Source organism: Anser brachyrhynchus (assembly GCF_964034855.1).
Source record: "Anser brachyrhynchus genome assembly, chromosome: 3".
Taxonomy (NCBI): Eukaryota; Metazoa; Chordata; class Aves; order Anseriformes; family Anatidae; genus Anser; species Anser brachyrhynchus.
The window spans coordinates 119,067,603-119,079,951 of NC_137696.1; the positions used below are offsets into that span (position 1 = coordinate 119,067,603).

At 43.2% G+C, this 12,349-nt stretch overlaps 1 protein-coding gene across 9 annotated transcripts in view; it reads right to left on the reverse strand.

Moving 5' to 3' along the window:
- The window catches only part of ITSN2 (intersectin 2), an 81,202-nt gene extending 69,903 nt beyond the window's left edge, over nt 1-11,299 (reverse strand). Inside the window, exon 1 of one of the 9 annotated variants that reach the window (XM_080587345.1) lies at nt 10,921-11,299. The gene's annotated coding sequence lies outside the window, so the exon portion shown is untranslated. Of the gene's footprint in view, nt 1-4,266; nt 4,861-10,563; nt 10,772-10,809 lie in introns of those variants that run through there. The other 8 variants (XM_080587351.1, XM_080587350.1, XM_080587349.1 and 5 more) reach the window with 8 other exon arrangements.
- Between the last annotated feature and the right edge of the window lie 1,050 nt (nt 11,300-12,349).

Genomic DNA, 12,349 nt, shown 5'->3' on the forward strand with positions numbered 1-12,349 from the left:
AATTACAAGGTACAATGCACAATGTCTGATAACACACTGATTCACTCTTAAACCCCCTCAATCTCAAGATATATATTTTAAAAACTATATACAACTTACAATAAAGTTAAACTTCATTATTGTCAAGCTCCCTTCCCTTCTGACACCAGGGTTACACCAAACACATGTGCTTCACTGGGGATAGATTCACAAGCTGTACTGAAGCTAAAAAAGGGAAAATAAAAGCATCTCTGCAACATAATTTCCCCCCATTAATTGTTTTTAGGGGAGGAGGGAAGGAGGAAACAGCCCAGTAAACTCCAAGTTCACACATTTTTTCACAGGTCTGCAGAAACAATCCTTTTCAGAGGATTCGCTTGCCTTCAACAAGCCTTCTGAGTTTCCACAGCGTGCCCCAAAGGCTTAGTTATTATGCATATATCAAAGTTAAAAGGAGTTTACACATTCCAAATCAAATTGCTCTCACCACCTGTAAAAGTATCTTGCACCTTTAGGACACAGGTGTGGACCGTTTATTTACAGGGAGGAATCTCAGGAAAACGTTGTTGCTTTAGGCCAAACTTACACGTGTATTTTAAAACAGCTCTGATAACTTTTAATCATTAATGACAGTGAAAGCTCTGAATTTCCAAATAACCTTATTACACTACAGGGAAATCTAATGACATACAGAAATGTTTAAGAAAGAAATCTCTACACAACAAAGATCCTAAGCGGTATCCCCTACTATAAAGGTGACAAAATGGCCATTACAACCAGAACATCTCAGAAAAGATTTGTTTCTGCAACATGTTCTAGAAGAGGTGCTTGGTGAACTCATTTATCAGCTTCAGCCATAAGAAGCAACGTCAGGAACAGCACGAAATCCACCCTGTAAAAGAACTGTATCAAGCGTCCCACTGAACACTGTAGACTACAGTGAGTCCTGCTGCCATTTAGGGCGAAAACAGGAAAACTGGGATGTTATGTATAAATAGCAGGACCACAAGTTCTTGTAAACAAGTGATCTGACTGCTCCTAATGCTTAAAGCACTAACTGTGTCAGATGTGCCGAACTGCAGCTTCTGCTCCCTCCCTCAGTATTGATTATAGTTGAGACAAGCTGAGAAATAAAGAGACCGCAAGAAGGAGGGGGGGAACTTGAGACTGTGCTGAAGTACTAAGAAAGCATTAGAGCTGGGCAGAATGCAGGGAAAAAAAGAAAAACAAAACAAAACAAAAAAAACACTCTCTTCCATTGTAGGCTTATTTTTTTGTTTGCCATTTTATGAAGAACAGCCTTACCACAACCTTTGTTAATATTTATACCTAAACCTTTTTTTTTTTTGGTTTTGTTTTTCCAAAATATTTCTCAGAGAAACCACAGCCACATAGTTTCAGTAGGAATGAAGGTCTGGTGCATCAGGTTCTGGCACACCGCTTGTGACTGGAAGCAAGCAAGCAGCGCAGAAGCAGCACGGCTGGACCCACTCCTACTCTTTTGCCTCGCTCACAGACTGCAAGGAGTCACGCTGAGGATTTCTGCTGTAAGAGCCCACTAGCAAGCACAGGCACCGCAGTGGCAGTTGACTGATTCTCCCTTTGCAACACCTGTAGAACTGGACGATACAAAAACTGCTGGTATTGGCAAAGCAGACAGCGATAACGCGATACCCATGTAGTTCTCTGCCTTGTTAAGTGTCAGGCATTATAAACCAGCGCAGCCCAACATGCCTCTTTGCTCAAGACATTTGTGTAGAAAAGTCTACTGATTTTAAATATATAAAATAATAAAAAAACATCTTGGAAGACCAAGAATTGATTTTCTTCATTGAGATGGACACACTGACCTGGCCCCTTCAACAAAGACTGCGGCCAGTTTCACAACGCCCATCCACACCAGTAAGACAGTGAGTAAGTGGATCTTGGAAGCTAGCAGATCACTAGCTCTTTCCACTCCCCTCTGCTACTGTGAATAAGTGCACTGCAAGCCTTAGTTAACATTTTGACATTTCGAGAAGAAAAAAAAATACGGATGTATTAAATACTTTACTTAACCCTAAGTGACGAGGTCCCTTCTTTGCTCACTGTCATACAGCGACTTGCCTCCAAACAGTGATTAAGACAGAACAGAAAAAAATATTGCTTCCGACAAGTATTTGCTGTAAAAAGCATAATTACAGTTATTTGCTACTGAACTAATTATGTATAATTTTCCATCCCTACTGTTTTGTACTTTCTGGTTTATGCACTCCCTGCAGCAGGAGGCTCACAGCAGAGCACATTTGTTATTCAGGTGAGGCCTTTCACGAATTAAGCATATTTAGAAATCATAAGATGCCTTGAAAGGAAGGTTTTAGAAGTAGCAATCCTACAGACTTGAGTCAGAGACACTGCTAGTTAATTCTGTTCCCCTAGGAAATGCCATCCCAGCTATGTTATCCTTCCTATTCTGCCTTTAAGTGAGATTGCAAAGACTCACAACTGGATTTGATTTTAGGTAACTGCAGAGATCTAATTGGATCTTTAAGGGCATTATGAACAACAAGAATCAGAAGTGCTGCTAGCTATTGACCAGGACAAAAATTAGATTAGTTTTAATGGAAGAAATTCCCACACTTCACTGTTTGGTACTACCAGCAGCAGCAGTTACGGAATCAGCCAGCAGCAACTGCTCCAGGTACCACGACTCTCTGCACCAGACCAACAACGTTCAGGAGTAAAGATGTGTTTACTCCTTTATTCTCCACTTTCCTAACTACATTCCTCTCCCAAGGGGACCCAAAATTCATGCTCCAACCTACCCCTCCCTGCCCCTTGCCAAGCAGACCCCAGTTCCTTCCTCTTGCCAGCTCATCCTCCCTTTGCAGTGTGCTGCCTACAGGTGCAGGACACGTAATGCCAAGAAAGAAAATCCTATTCCAGCTCTGTTGGTGGTTGCTGTGGCAGTACAGGAAAGCTGCTGATGCTACGCAGTGAAAACAAGTCAACCCGATCAGATGATCAGTGCCAACCACCAAGGGGTAGAAGCTTTCTTCCAAACAAGGCTGCCTCCATGCAGGTGATTGCTAAGTCAACAAGCAAAAAATACCAGAGCAAATGTCCTCTTTGGGACTTTATCCCATAGTTCAGTTTAGAACTGGTACAGAAGTAATCCAGAACCACCTCAATAACGCCTTTAAAATGGTCCAGATACCAGTTTGGGCATCTCCGCTTGAAGGAGTTCCTATGTCGTACTTGTCACGGATGAACCAGGTTTTAGTCTTTATTCCATCGAAGTCAATCTGACTCAGATGTTAGTCAAGACACAAAAGAAGTTAACAGAAAAAACTCTCCCAATAAAAGAACAGCACACAAACCAGTAAGAGTCACTTGACTATTCATTTTATGGGACTTGGTTTGCATTTGGCTGGTGTATGCCAACCTACAAGCCTAAAAACCTCTGTTCCCATCTAATTTAGTTTCCAACTATAAAAGTCTCCTAACACTTGGATTGCTCACTTTGCTAGCTCGAAAAAGGTTTAAATCTCATTGGAATTCAGAGATATATCCTCCTGCCCACCTTGACCGACTCACTTTCTGAATATACTGACCATGCAAAACGGATGCCCTACAAAATAAAAGAATCACTGCTTCTGCTAAAAGAACAAAAACATAATTGTGTAGTCAATATCGATGGGTTTACTTCTTTACTATTTGTTTTTTTTACAGACAGCTGCTCAGTTTGACAGTACTGATTGAAAATATCAAGACCCATTTCAACTCTCTTGTGTCTCTGGAGACCTAAATCCATCTTTCCTTCCTCTCAGGAGGAGGCACTCCCACATTTTATTGCACAGCCATTTAAGGAAACCCGTGCACAGTGTTTGGAATGGCAATGTAAACTCGGGACTTCACCCTGCTATGTGAAAATCTCCATCATCAAGCTGGAAAGACGCAGGTCCCTGTCTGTCCCTGCCACCACAGCTTTGATTCTTCCTCGCAAAGAAGAAATTTTGAAGGAGGGAATGGGAATCCCACCTTGGGAAGTTCACTATTGAAATCCCAGGGCTCCCTCCTAGGAGATGTGTACATGAACTTCCTCAGGAAAAGATGGGAATTCAACCCAGCTCTGCCACACCCCGAAAAAATGTGTTCACTAACCTGATTCCAGACAGGGAAAGACATCAACACCTCCACTTGCTTTGTTAAAAAGAGGAAAAATAAAATAAAAAGAAGCAAAAGCAAAAACAACAACAAAAAAGGCAGAGGGTAGATTATTTCCAAGATGAAACAAAGAGTTTCTACCTTTGAGAAGGAATTCCAGGCTGCAGATCGTAACCTTCCCGAGAAGCTGAGTGAGACACAACTGCTCCTGAATGGGTGGTAACTTAAAATACTCTCTTGCCTTCTTTGCTTCCTACTTCCTAATTTGCATGACTCTGCACTCCGTATGCTGCTTTTTCTAGATCCTGTTTTGAGACACACAATTTTCTCCTCTAATACTTCGCAAGCATTGCACAAGAGCCCTACGATGCCATTCTGTGGGGTCCACACGCCTCGAAAAATGCAGTTCTCAGCTTCCACACTGAGCCTCCTACTTGTGTCAGTGTGGACTTAGGCAAAACACAGATCTTTCATGAGCTTTCTCTTTGTTATTTCTCATTCCTACCAAGTTGAGAAACATTCAGGGCAGGTTATTTAAGAGCTTATCTCTGTGAAATCTTGTCATGCACTCTTTTTCAAAGTAAGTTTTGAGTTCCCTCCTACCCTTCCATCAAAAGCACAAGTGAAATCTGCCTCCTAACAAAGCAAAAGTAGAAAGAGGAGAACTCTTACATTATCTTCAGCTTTAGATACAAGAGCTGCTACTTAACCTTTTGCTTGGGATTCAGACCCTGGTGACAGTTCAAAATATACACAAAACATTCACGAGCTGCTAAAGGTAAGCATAAAATACAAGGTACAGAATAAGGGCAATCACGCTCAGCAGAGGACAATCTTTCACTATTTGTAAAAGTAAAGAAGGCAAAAAAATAAGCCACACCTGGATTTACATTTTCAGAATCTGCTTTCAAGCTGGACAGGTGCACAAACCCATCACAGGCTTTGCTCCTCCAAACCGAGTGAGCTGGAAGGCAGAAAGGAGACAGACCAAAAGAGGTCTGTAAAGTGGAGAAACAGAGTTTATCTTTGATGAAACACGTAAGCCACATGAGTGAAAAAAGCAAAAGATCAGAATTTATGTAGTCAAAGCAAGAAAAAACAACTCTACGTCATTATTCCAAACGGGCAACAAAAGGGTAAAAGCACATTCTTCCTTAAAACATACGTGGCTGACACATTTGGAAGCACAAGATACCTAACCTACAATATTATGATTGAAGGATTATTAGTTTAAAAGTAACAATTAGTTTTCAGGATCCCCAGTGTTATTTAGAGGAAGTCTGGCTTTGCTAGCTAAAGAAAAACATTCTTTCTAGGTCACGAAAGACAAAAAAAAGAAGGGACATTCAACTGAAATTTGGTCACTTAACCTTTAATACTGAGCTCTACGGCACACCAGTAACATTTTGGCATTGCAACCAAATTTCAAGAACTTAGGGAATCATTATCACTGGAGTTAGACATAGGTCTCAGTGTCGTGTGAAGTCCCTAGGAGCTAAAGTATAGCATAGTTAGAAAGACAGTTGTTCTAGCTTAATAAGTTCATAATAATATGAGGACACTAGAAGCGTGGTGGAAAAAAGGGGAGTTTTAGATTTGTATTCGTAAAATTCTTGACCTTTGAAAGAGAAGACAAAAACTACTTTCATTGGAAATCACCTCTGATTCTTGCTGCATGTATTAATATGGCCATAATGTCATTTGTTTGCATTGCAGCTGTCATATTTTTAGAAACAAAGAATAACAACTCCCATTTCCTGTTCTTCCCAAGCATTACTTCACGCTCACTGTTGAATCACTTACAGATATCGCCCATGACTGATGCCACAGCACTTCAGAAGCTCCACCTGCATCAGCGCCGAAAATTTTCACCCAAAGAGCCAACTCAGAGTTATCATCTGCTACTTCCAAAGCTGAAGCAACAAAATCCCACACCAGCACGTTCCAAGTCAAATCTGCTGCTCTTGGTACTGCAAAGCAGCAGCGACTTACCTGAACCAACAATGTTTTTTTCAACTAGCTGTAACTGCAAAAAAAAAAATTATAAATAGTTCTCAGGTAATTGTTCCCTATTAAGTAATTCCAATGTGGTGTGCTGCTACTGTCATCAGGTTACGTCATTTGAATTTCATGTGCTTCTGAGAATAGGGGTTACACAACACTGGGCTCGTCTACATGAACACTCAACCTTCTGCTTTGGCTCTAGGATACAAGAAAGCAACTTCGCCTGATTGTATTTCTACACTGCAAGAGCCTTAAACCTTCTGAAGTTGAATAAAAATGAAACTTCATCAGCTCCACATCCACTTAATGATTCATTTCTATTTGTGAGTTAATCCGCACCTTTTGAACATTTGGTGCTAATGGCACAACAGCACCAGAAAAACAAGTTGCTACAGTCCCTGTGTAATCTTGCACTATGGCAAAGGATGCGTAAACATAAAAAGAATCGAAGATGCCTCATGAAATAAAACCAACTAACCTGTTTTCTACAGAAAGACTTACCTTTAAAGAATGTGAGAATAAAAAAAGTCCCGATAGGCTAATCAATGAAAGAACAATATGCTAGTAAGCAGCACGCTTACATTTTTTGCCTGGCTTTCTAAGGGTATGAGCTGAGTGGTTAACGTGCGCTTTGATGAAACCCACAATCAACACGAACCAAACCTGACAGAAGGGTGCAAAAATATTAACTGCCTACAAGATTCATGAAAATAGGCAGCCAGGCAGAGAAGATGCTGCCAAATTTAGTGTCCCCATTTATGAAAAAGACTGCTGTGGGTGTATGCTTGAGTACCAATATTAGACACCAGAGAATCCATCTGGCTGAAAGCTGTTCGAAACATACAAACCATGAGAAAACTTCTCCTAAAGCTTGCATCTCATTAGATTCAGACAGCCAAAGCCGCAGGAAACAAAGCTTTGCCAGTGGTGCTGCTCACACACAGCTGGTTTAGGATTACAGCTTACATCGGTCTGTCAATCCAAAGAAACTGAACTTACCATCAGCGATAAGCCCCACAGGTGATGAGGATTCAGAAGGAGGTTTCCAGGGGTATTCATGGTTAAAATGTGTGCAAATAAGCATTTGAAAATGGTGAGATCAATTAAAACAGCTGCTTAGCACTTCAGAAAATCTGACTGTACTCTAACAGGAGTGCTTCTCCCCCATATCATCTGTTGCACCAGCTATCAGCAACCAGGGTACAAAAGGAAAATACAATTTTAAAGGGTAAAGGATGGCAATGTGTTTCTGAAGCTAAAAAGGATACAGCAACCACAGTTTTATCATTCCTAGGGTCAACCTCTGAACCTCACAGTACACTTTGTGTTAAGTGTTTTACTGACAAGTGATACTGCTTGAAATAAGTCAATGCCATAAAAGAGAATTCCCTAATTAACTCTACATTATCTTTGTTATCTTTATAATCGCCAGTGGTCACTTAAGACAAGGAAAAAGACAAAGAAAGGTCGCTGACTTTCTCACATCATTCAGCCACATGAAACGAGTGCTCCAAACTAAAAGCAACAGTACAAATTCACAAATTCAGCAAGCTACTGCTCTCTGTTTTCCCAAAAGGACTGTGTTTATGCCAAGCTTCCCCCTCAAAACTAAAAATACAGCATGATCCATCATCTAATCACCTTGCCAAGAGATGTGGCATTACAATGAACTGAAAGCGGCTTTCGGAAGTCAAAATCATTTGAAAACAATAAATTACAGCAGTTGCTAAACACAGAACAAAGCTGGGACCAGTGCTGCCAGGAACACTGGCTGAGGTCATTGCGAGACTGCTCTCGATGGTTTTTGAAAGGTCCTGAGGACTGGAAAAGGCAAATATCACACCCATCCTCCGGAACGGCAAGAGGGACAATTCAGCAATATAAAAGCTTAATTCTGACTTCAGTCTTTTGAAAGACTGCGGAGCAAATCCTGTTGGGAGGCATGTACAAAGAACAAGATGGTTACTGGAAAAAACTGTATTTTCCTTTCTGTTTTCTGTTTTGAGATGAAGGGAGAGCAGCAGGTACCGCTTATTTGGACTTCACAGCAACTTTCAAGAAGTCTCCCACAGCATCCTTACCTTGGGAGCCAAACCAGAGAAACACAGTTTGAACAGGCTGACTGTAAACTGGGTGGAAAACCAGACTCGAAGCGTTGTGATCGGCAGCATGAAACCCAGCTGGCTGCCACCAGCGACGCTCCTCGGGGCTGACACTGCTTAACGTCTTCGCTGACAATGTGGGCAACGGGATGGCACGCACTCGCCAAGTGCAGAGGATGCCAGACAGGAGAAGGCTGCCCGGAGAGGCTGCGGATCTCTGCCCCTGGAGGCATTCCCAACTTGAGCAGACGTGGCTCTGAGCAACCTAAGTCGGCCCTGCTTTTAGCGAGGGTTGGACCACATAAGGTCCAGAAGCCCCTTTCAAACTAAATCATCCCGCGCCTATGTTTTAGGTAAATAAAAGCAAAGGGAAGCAGTTAGGAGGTATTTTAAAAACTGAGATATTTGAGGTATTTCCTTTCAAGTGAAAATAGGCCAGAAATGAATGCGTCCAACTTCCGAGCCAGTTTAAAAAAAAATGCAAAAAGAACAACTCAGGACTTTCATAGAAAATGTCATGAAATGCTGTCTTCCTCAATTTTATGTACTGATCAAACCGCATTTCATGAGGTTATTGCGGAGATTTGCAAACTGTTAATTAGCAGGTTCTCTCTCAGGCCAGAGACATCCGTGTCAATTTGCAACAGGAACCAGTGAGCAGGAATGTGCTCCTCTTCAGGACCTTATCACAAGGTCTTTTCGTAACAGACACCTGCTTTCAAGAGGGGTGAAGCTTTTCACAATGCCTCCAGTCAAGCACATAAGCTACCTTTCACTTTTCAAATCCCGTCCCACTTCCCCTAGCAGTAGCTGAACGAAGAATTACCATCACCTACAGAATGTAACTTCATTTTTGATAGCTGCTGCTTTGCTACAGAACAAAACTAATTCACTTCTCATTATTAAAGATCACAAACAGAAATATTTGTAAATATTAGAGTGGTGGAAAAGAACAAGCAGCCCATAAAGCACTGGTAGCATAATACCACCTGTGACAGACAACCCCATAAGCAAAAATGAGCCAGAGACAAAGCATTTTTGTTACTGATAGGACTACAGCACCATTCTCTTTATATTAGAGTAGCAACTAACAATTCACTCCGGGACATATCTCATACCCTAGATCTTGCATAGAAAGAGGAGAAAATAATAAATGCAATTCCCTCAGGACAGTAATTAAAAGGAAAATCAATCATACCCACTTGATCTAATTTAAGCACCTGATTTAGAAGACTAACCGTACCAAAATTTCTGTGTAGCAGAGAGCATGGAGCAGTCCAAATCCATGTTTGCAGGTATGCATATAATTCTCCTAACGTCATACAGAGCCTACAGTCTGAGTAAATATTTCTCTAAAGATCCAGAGGTGAAGTGGTGTCAACCCCCCAGCTTAGAATTAAAAATAATAATAGACAAACCAATTGGGGAAGTAAAGTGGAAGCATGAAAACAAAAATGAAGTTTAGTAAAATAACGAAGCCCAGCTACCTATTTATACAATTAGTTCCTACTGCTCGTTATTTCTAAATGTCACTGTTGCACCACTGGATTCAGATGCTTGTCACAGCTGAAGTCTTTAAATTTCAAAGAAAAATGCATTTCATGTACCACCAAATCTTATAAACACACCACAGGAAAGCTGTATGTGAGCACTTCTTAACATGCCTTGTGTTTTTCCTGTGTATATACAAACACGGGAGCTGCTGCCACCACAGGCAAGCATGAACAAAACAAGTTTAAAGAACCCTGGGTTCCCAAAAGAGACGCATGCGATACAGCAGCCTGAACGCAAGTGCAACACCTTGTAACTTCTCACTCCAGCGCTGTAAACGGGGAACTTTCAACTCGCCTTTGAGGGACCTGTTACAAGCATGCGTACTATGACGGGAACTATCTAAAGCACAATCTACTTTCAAGTTTTGTAATGTGACAGATGTCAAAGCGTCAAGTGCTGTGCAAACCGTTTCGGGGCACCGAAAGCTTAACTTGCTACCTCAACGCTCAGGGAACCGCATCAAGCGCCTCAGCCTCCTTTTATTTTCCGGATTGTTACCTCCCGTTGCGTACAGTTCAGATCAAGGAAGAGCGATCTATTTACAAAGAGCACGGCTTCATCAACAACATTTAACCCCTCCAAGCTCTACATTTTCCCAGTTTTCCCAAAAAACGACGCCAAACAAACCCACCAGCACCACAAGACTCTCAGCACGTCCCATCAGCCAGCTCTGCCAGCGGGCTCCCCGGTGCAGACACCAACCGGTGGGGCACCGACACTGCTATTTCTTCCCGGGGAGGGCATTAATAAAACACAGGCGAGCAGCAGCAGGACCTACCGTCGCTGTTTTCCATTCCTGCCTTCAAAAGCACACACAAACACACACACACACACCCCGGCCAAACTTCACCACCCGAAGCTGGAGCCGGCCCCAGGGGGCAGCCCCCTCGGCCCTGCCAGCCGCCGGCCGGAGAGCGAAACAAAACGAAAACAAACCAAAACAAGGCCCTTAAGATAAATAAATAAATAAAAAAGCTCGGCCTAACAGAAACCCCGAGCACTCCTTCCCACGCCCGTCCCCTACCAAGCAGCCGGCCCCAAGGGCTGCCTGCAGCAGGCGCTCCCCGCACCTCAGCCCCGCTCCCGGTGGGACGAGGCCGCCTCGAGGGGAGGTTTCAGGCCCAGCCGCCGGTACCTGTTGCCTTGTCCGTGAATTCCTCGCTCCGTGCTGCCCGCCAGCCTTCCTCCTCTTTCTCCTCCTCCTCCTCCTTCGCCACCGCCTCCCGTGGCGGCGGAGTCAGCCCCACAACATGGCGGCGGAGGCGGGGGCCGCCCGGGGAGGAGGGCGGCGGGCACGGGGTGAGGGCGCTGCTGTGTTGGTGCCCGCTCGGTGCTGGCCTTGAGGGTTAGGGGATGCTTTGTGGGGTGGCCCCGATGGCTGGGTGAGGGTAATTCCTTCGGGGGCTGGGTCGTGGGTTAGAGGCAGCTCCGGGTGTGTGGTTCGGTTGTCACAGCCGGAGGGCTTGGCTGTGGGCCCCGGAGGAGGTGGCCGCAGCCTGGAGGGTCACCTTGTCCTGGGGGGCTGCCTCCTGGGGCTGAAATACCTCAGGGGTCCAGCGGTACGAAAGGCAGAGCTCCTCACATCGCCCTCTCTGACCTTTGTGGTTCAGGTGCAGGGATCCCTGCTGCAAGCGGGGTCAGCATTTGCAGGAGAACTTGTGCAAAAGCAAAGGTTACATGTAAAGTCCTTAACTCACACAAAACTTACCTCATCCTTCCTGATTTTTCCTCGCTGTTGGTTCCAACTGCTCCCCAAAACACTCCTTATCTGCCTCATAAATTACTTCTTCCCTAAGTTTTCTAGCTATTTACAAAACAGACTAATAAATAATCTCAGCCCTACCTATCTCAATTATTACTTCCTCGTGGAAGCTGAACAGCTAATGCCTCTGGCTTCATTGCTCTGCACAGCAATGAAACTGCCCTAGCCGTATGGCAATTTCCCTTGTAGAGAAGCTGTGCAGCACCTATGGGGTGCCTCTGAGGTGCTTTTGGGGTGCCGGGTGCTGCCCATCGGTGGGAAGCATGTTCTGCGGGAACACCAGTCCTGCCCTCATGAAGAACGACATTCAGCCAGTGTCAGGCACTGCTCAGCACGCCAAAATACAGAAGGTTTCTTGGATTTATTTTTTCAAAAACTAGTCAATTCTATAGAAAGGAGAGGTGAAAAATGCCTTGACTTTTAAATGTTAAACACTGAAGCCAGTTTTCCACTAAAAAGCTATTTAAGCAAATAATTATCAGAGACCTTTATGAATTACTCCTATTACAAGGACTTTTATAGCTTCTTCAGCAAATGGACCTTGCTGTCTATGAATGATTACAGTGTCTTTCTACTATATTTTTGCTATGTAGATAATTATATATCACCTTTGAGTACAGACTTTTCCAGTGACTCATTCTTTCAGGTTCTTGAGACTTTCCAGTTTGTTACACCTTCTATAATTCATCATGATCCCAGAATAGTCACGTTATTGTGCCCTATAATGGTCATAGTCACACACTAGCACATGTTATTCTTTGGTATTTTAGCTTAGATATCTAATGTTTGCATTTGCTGTTAC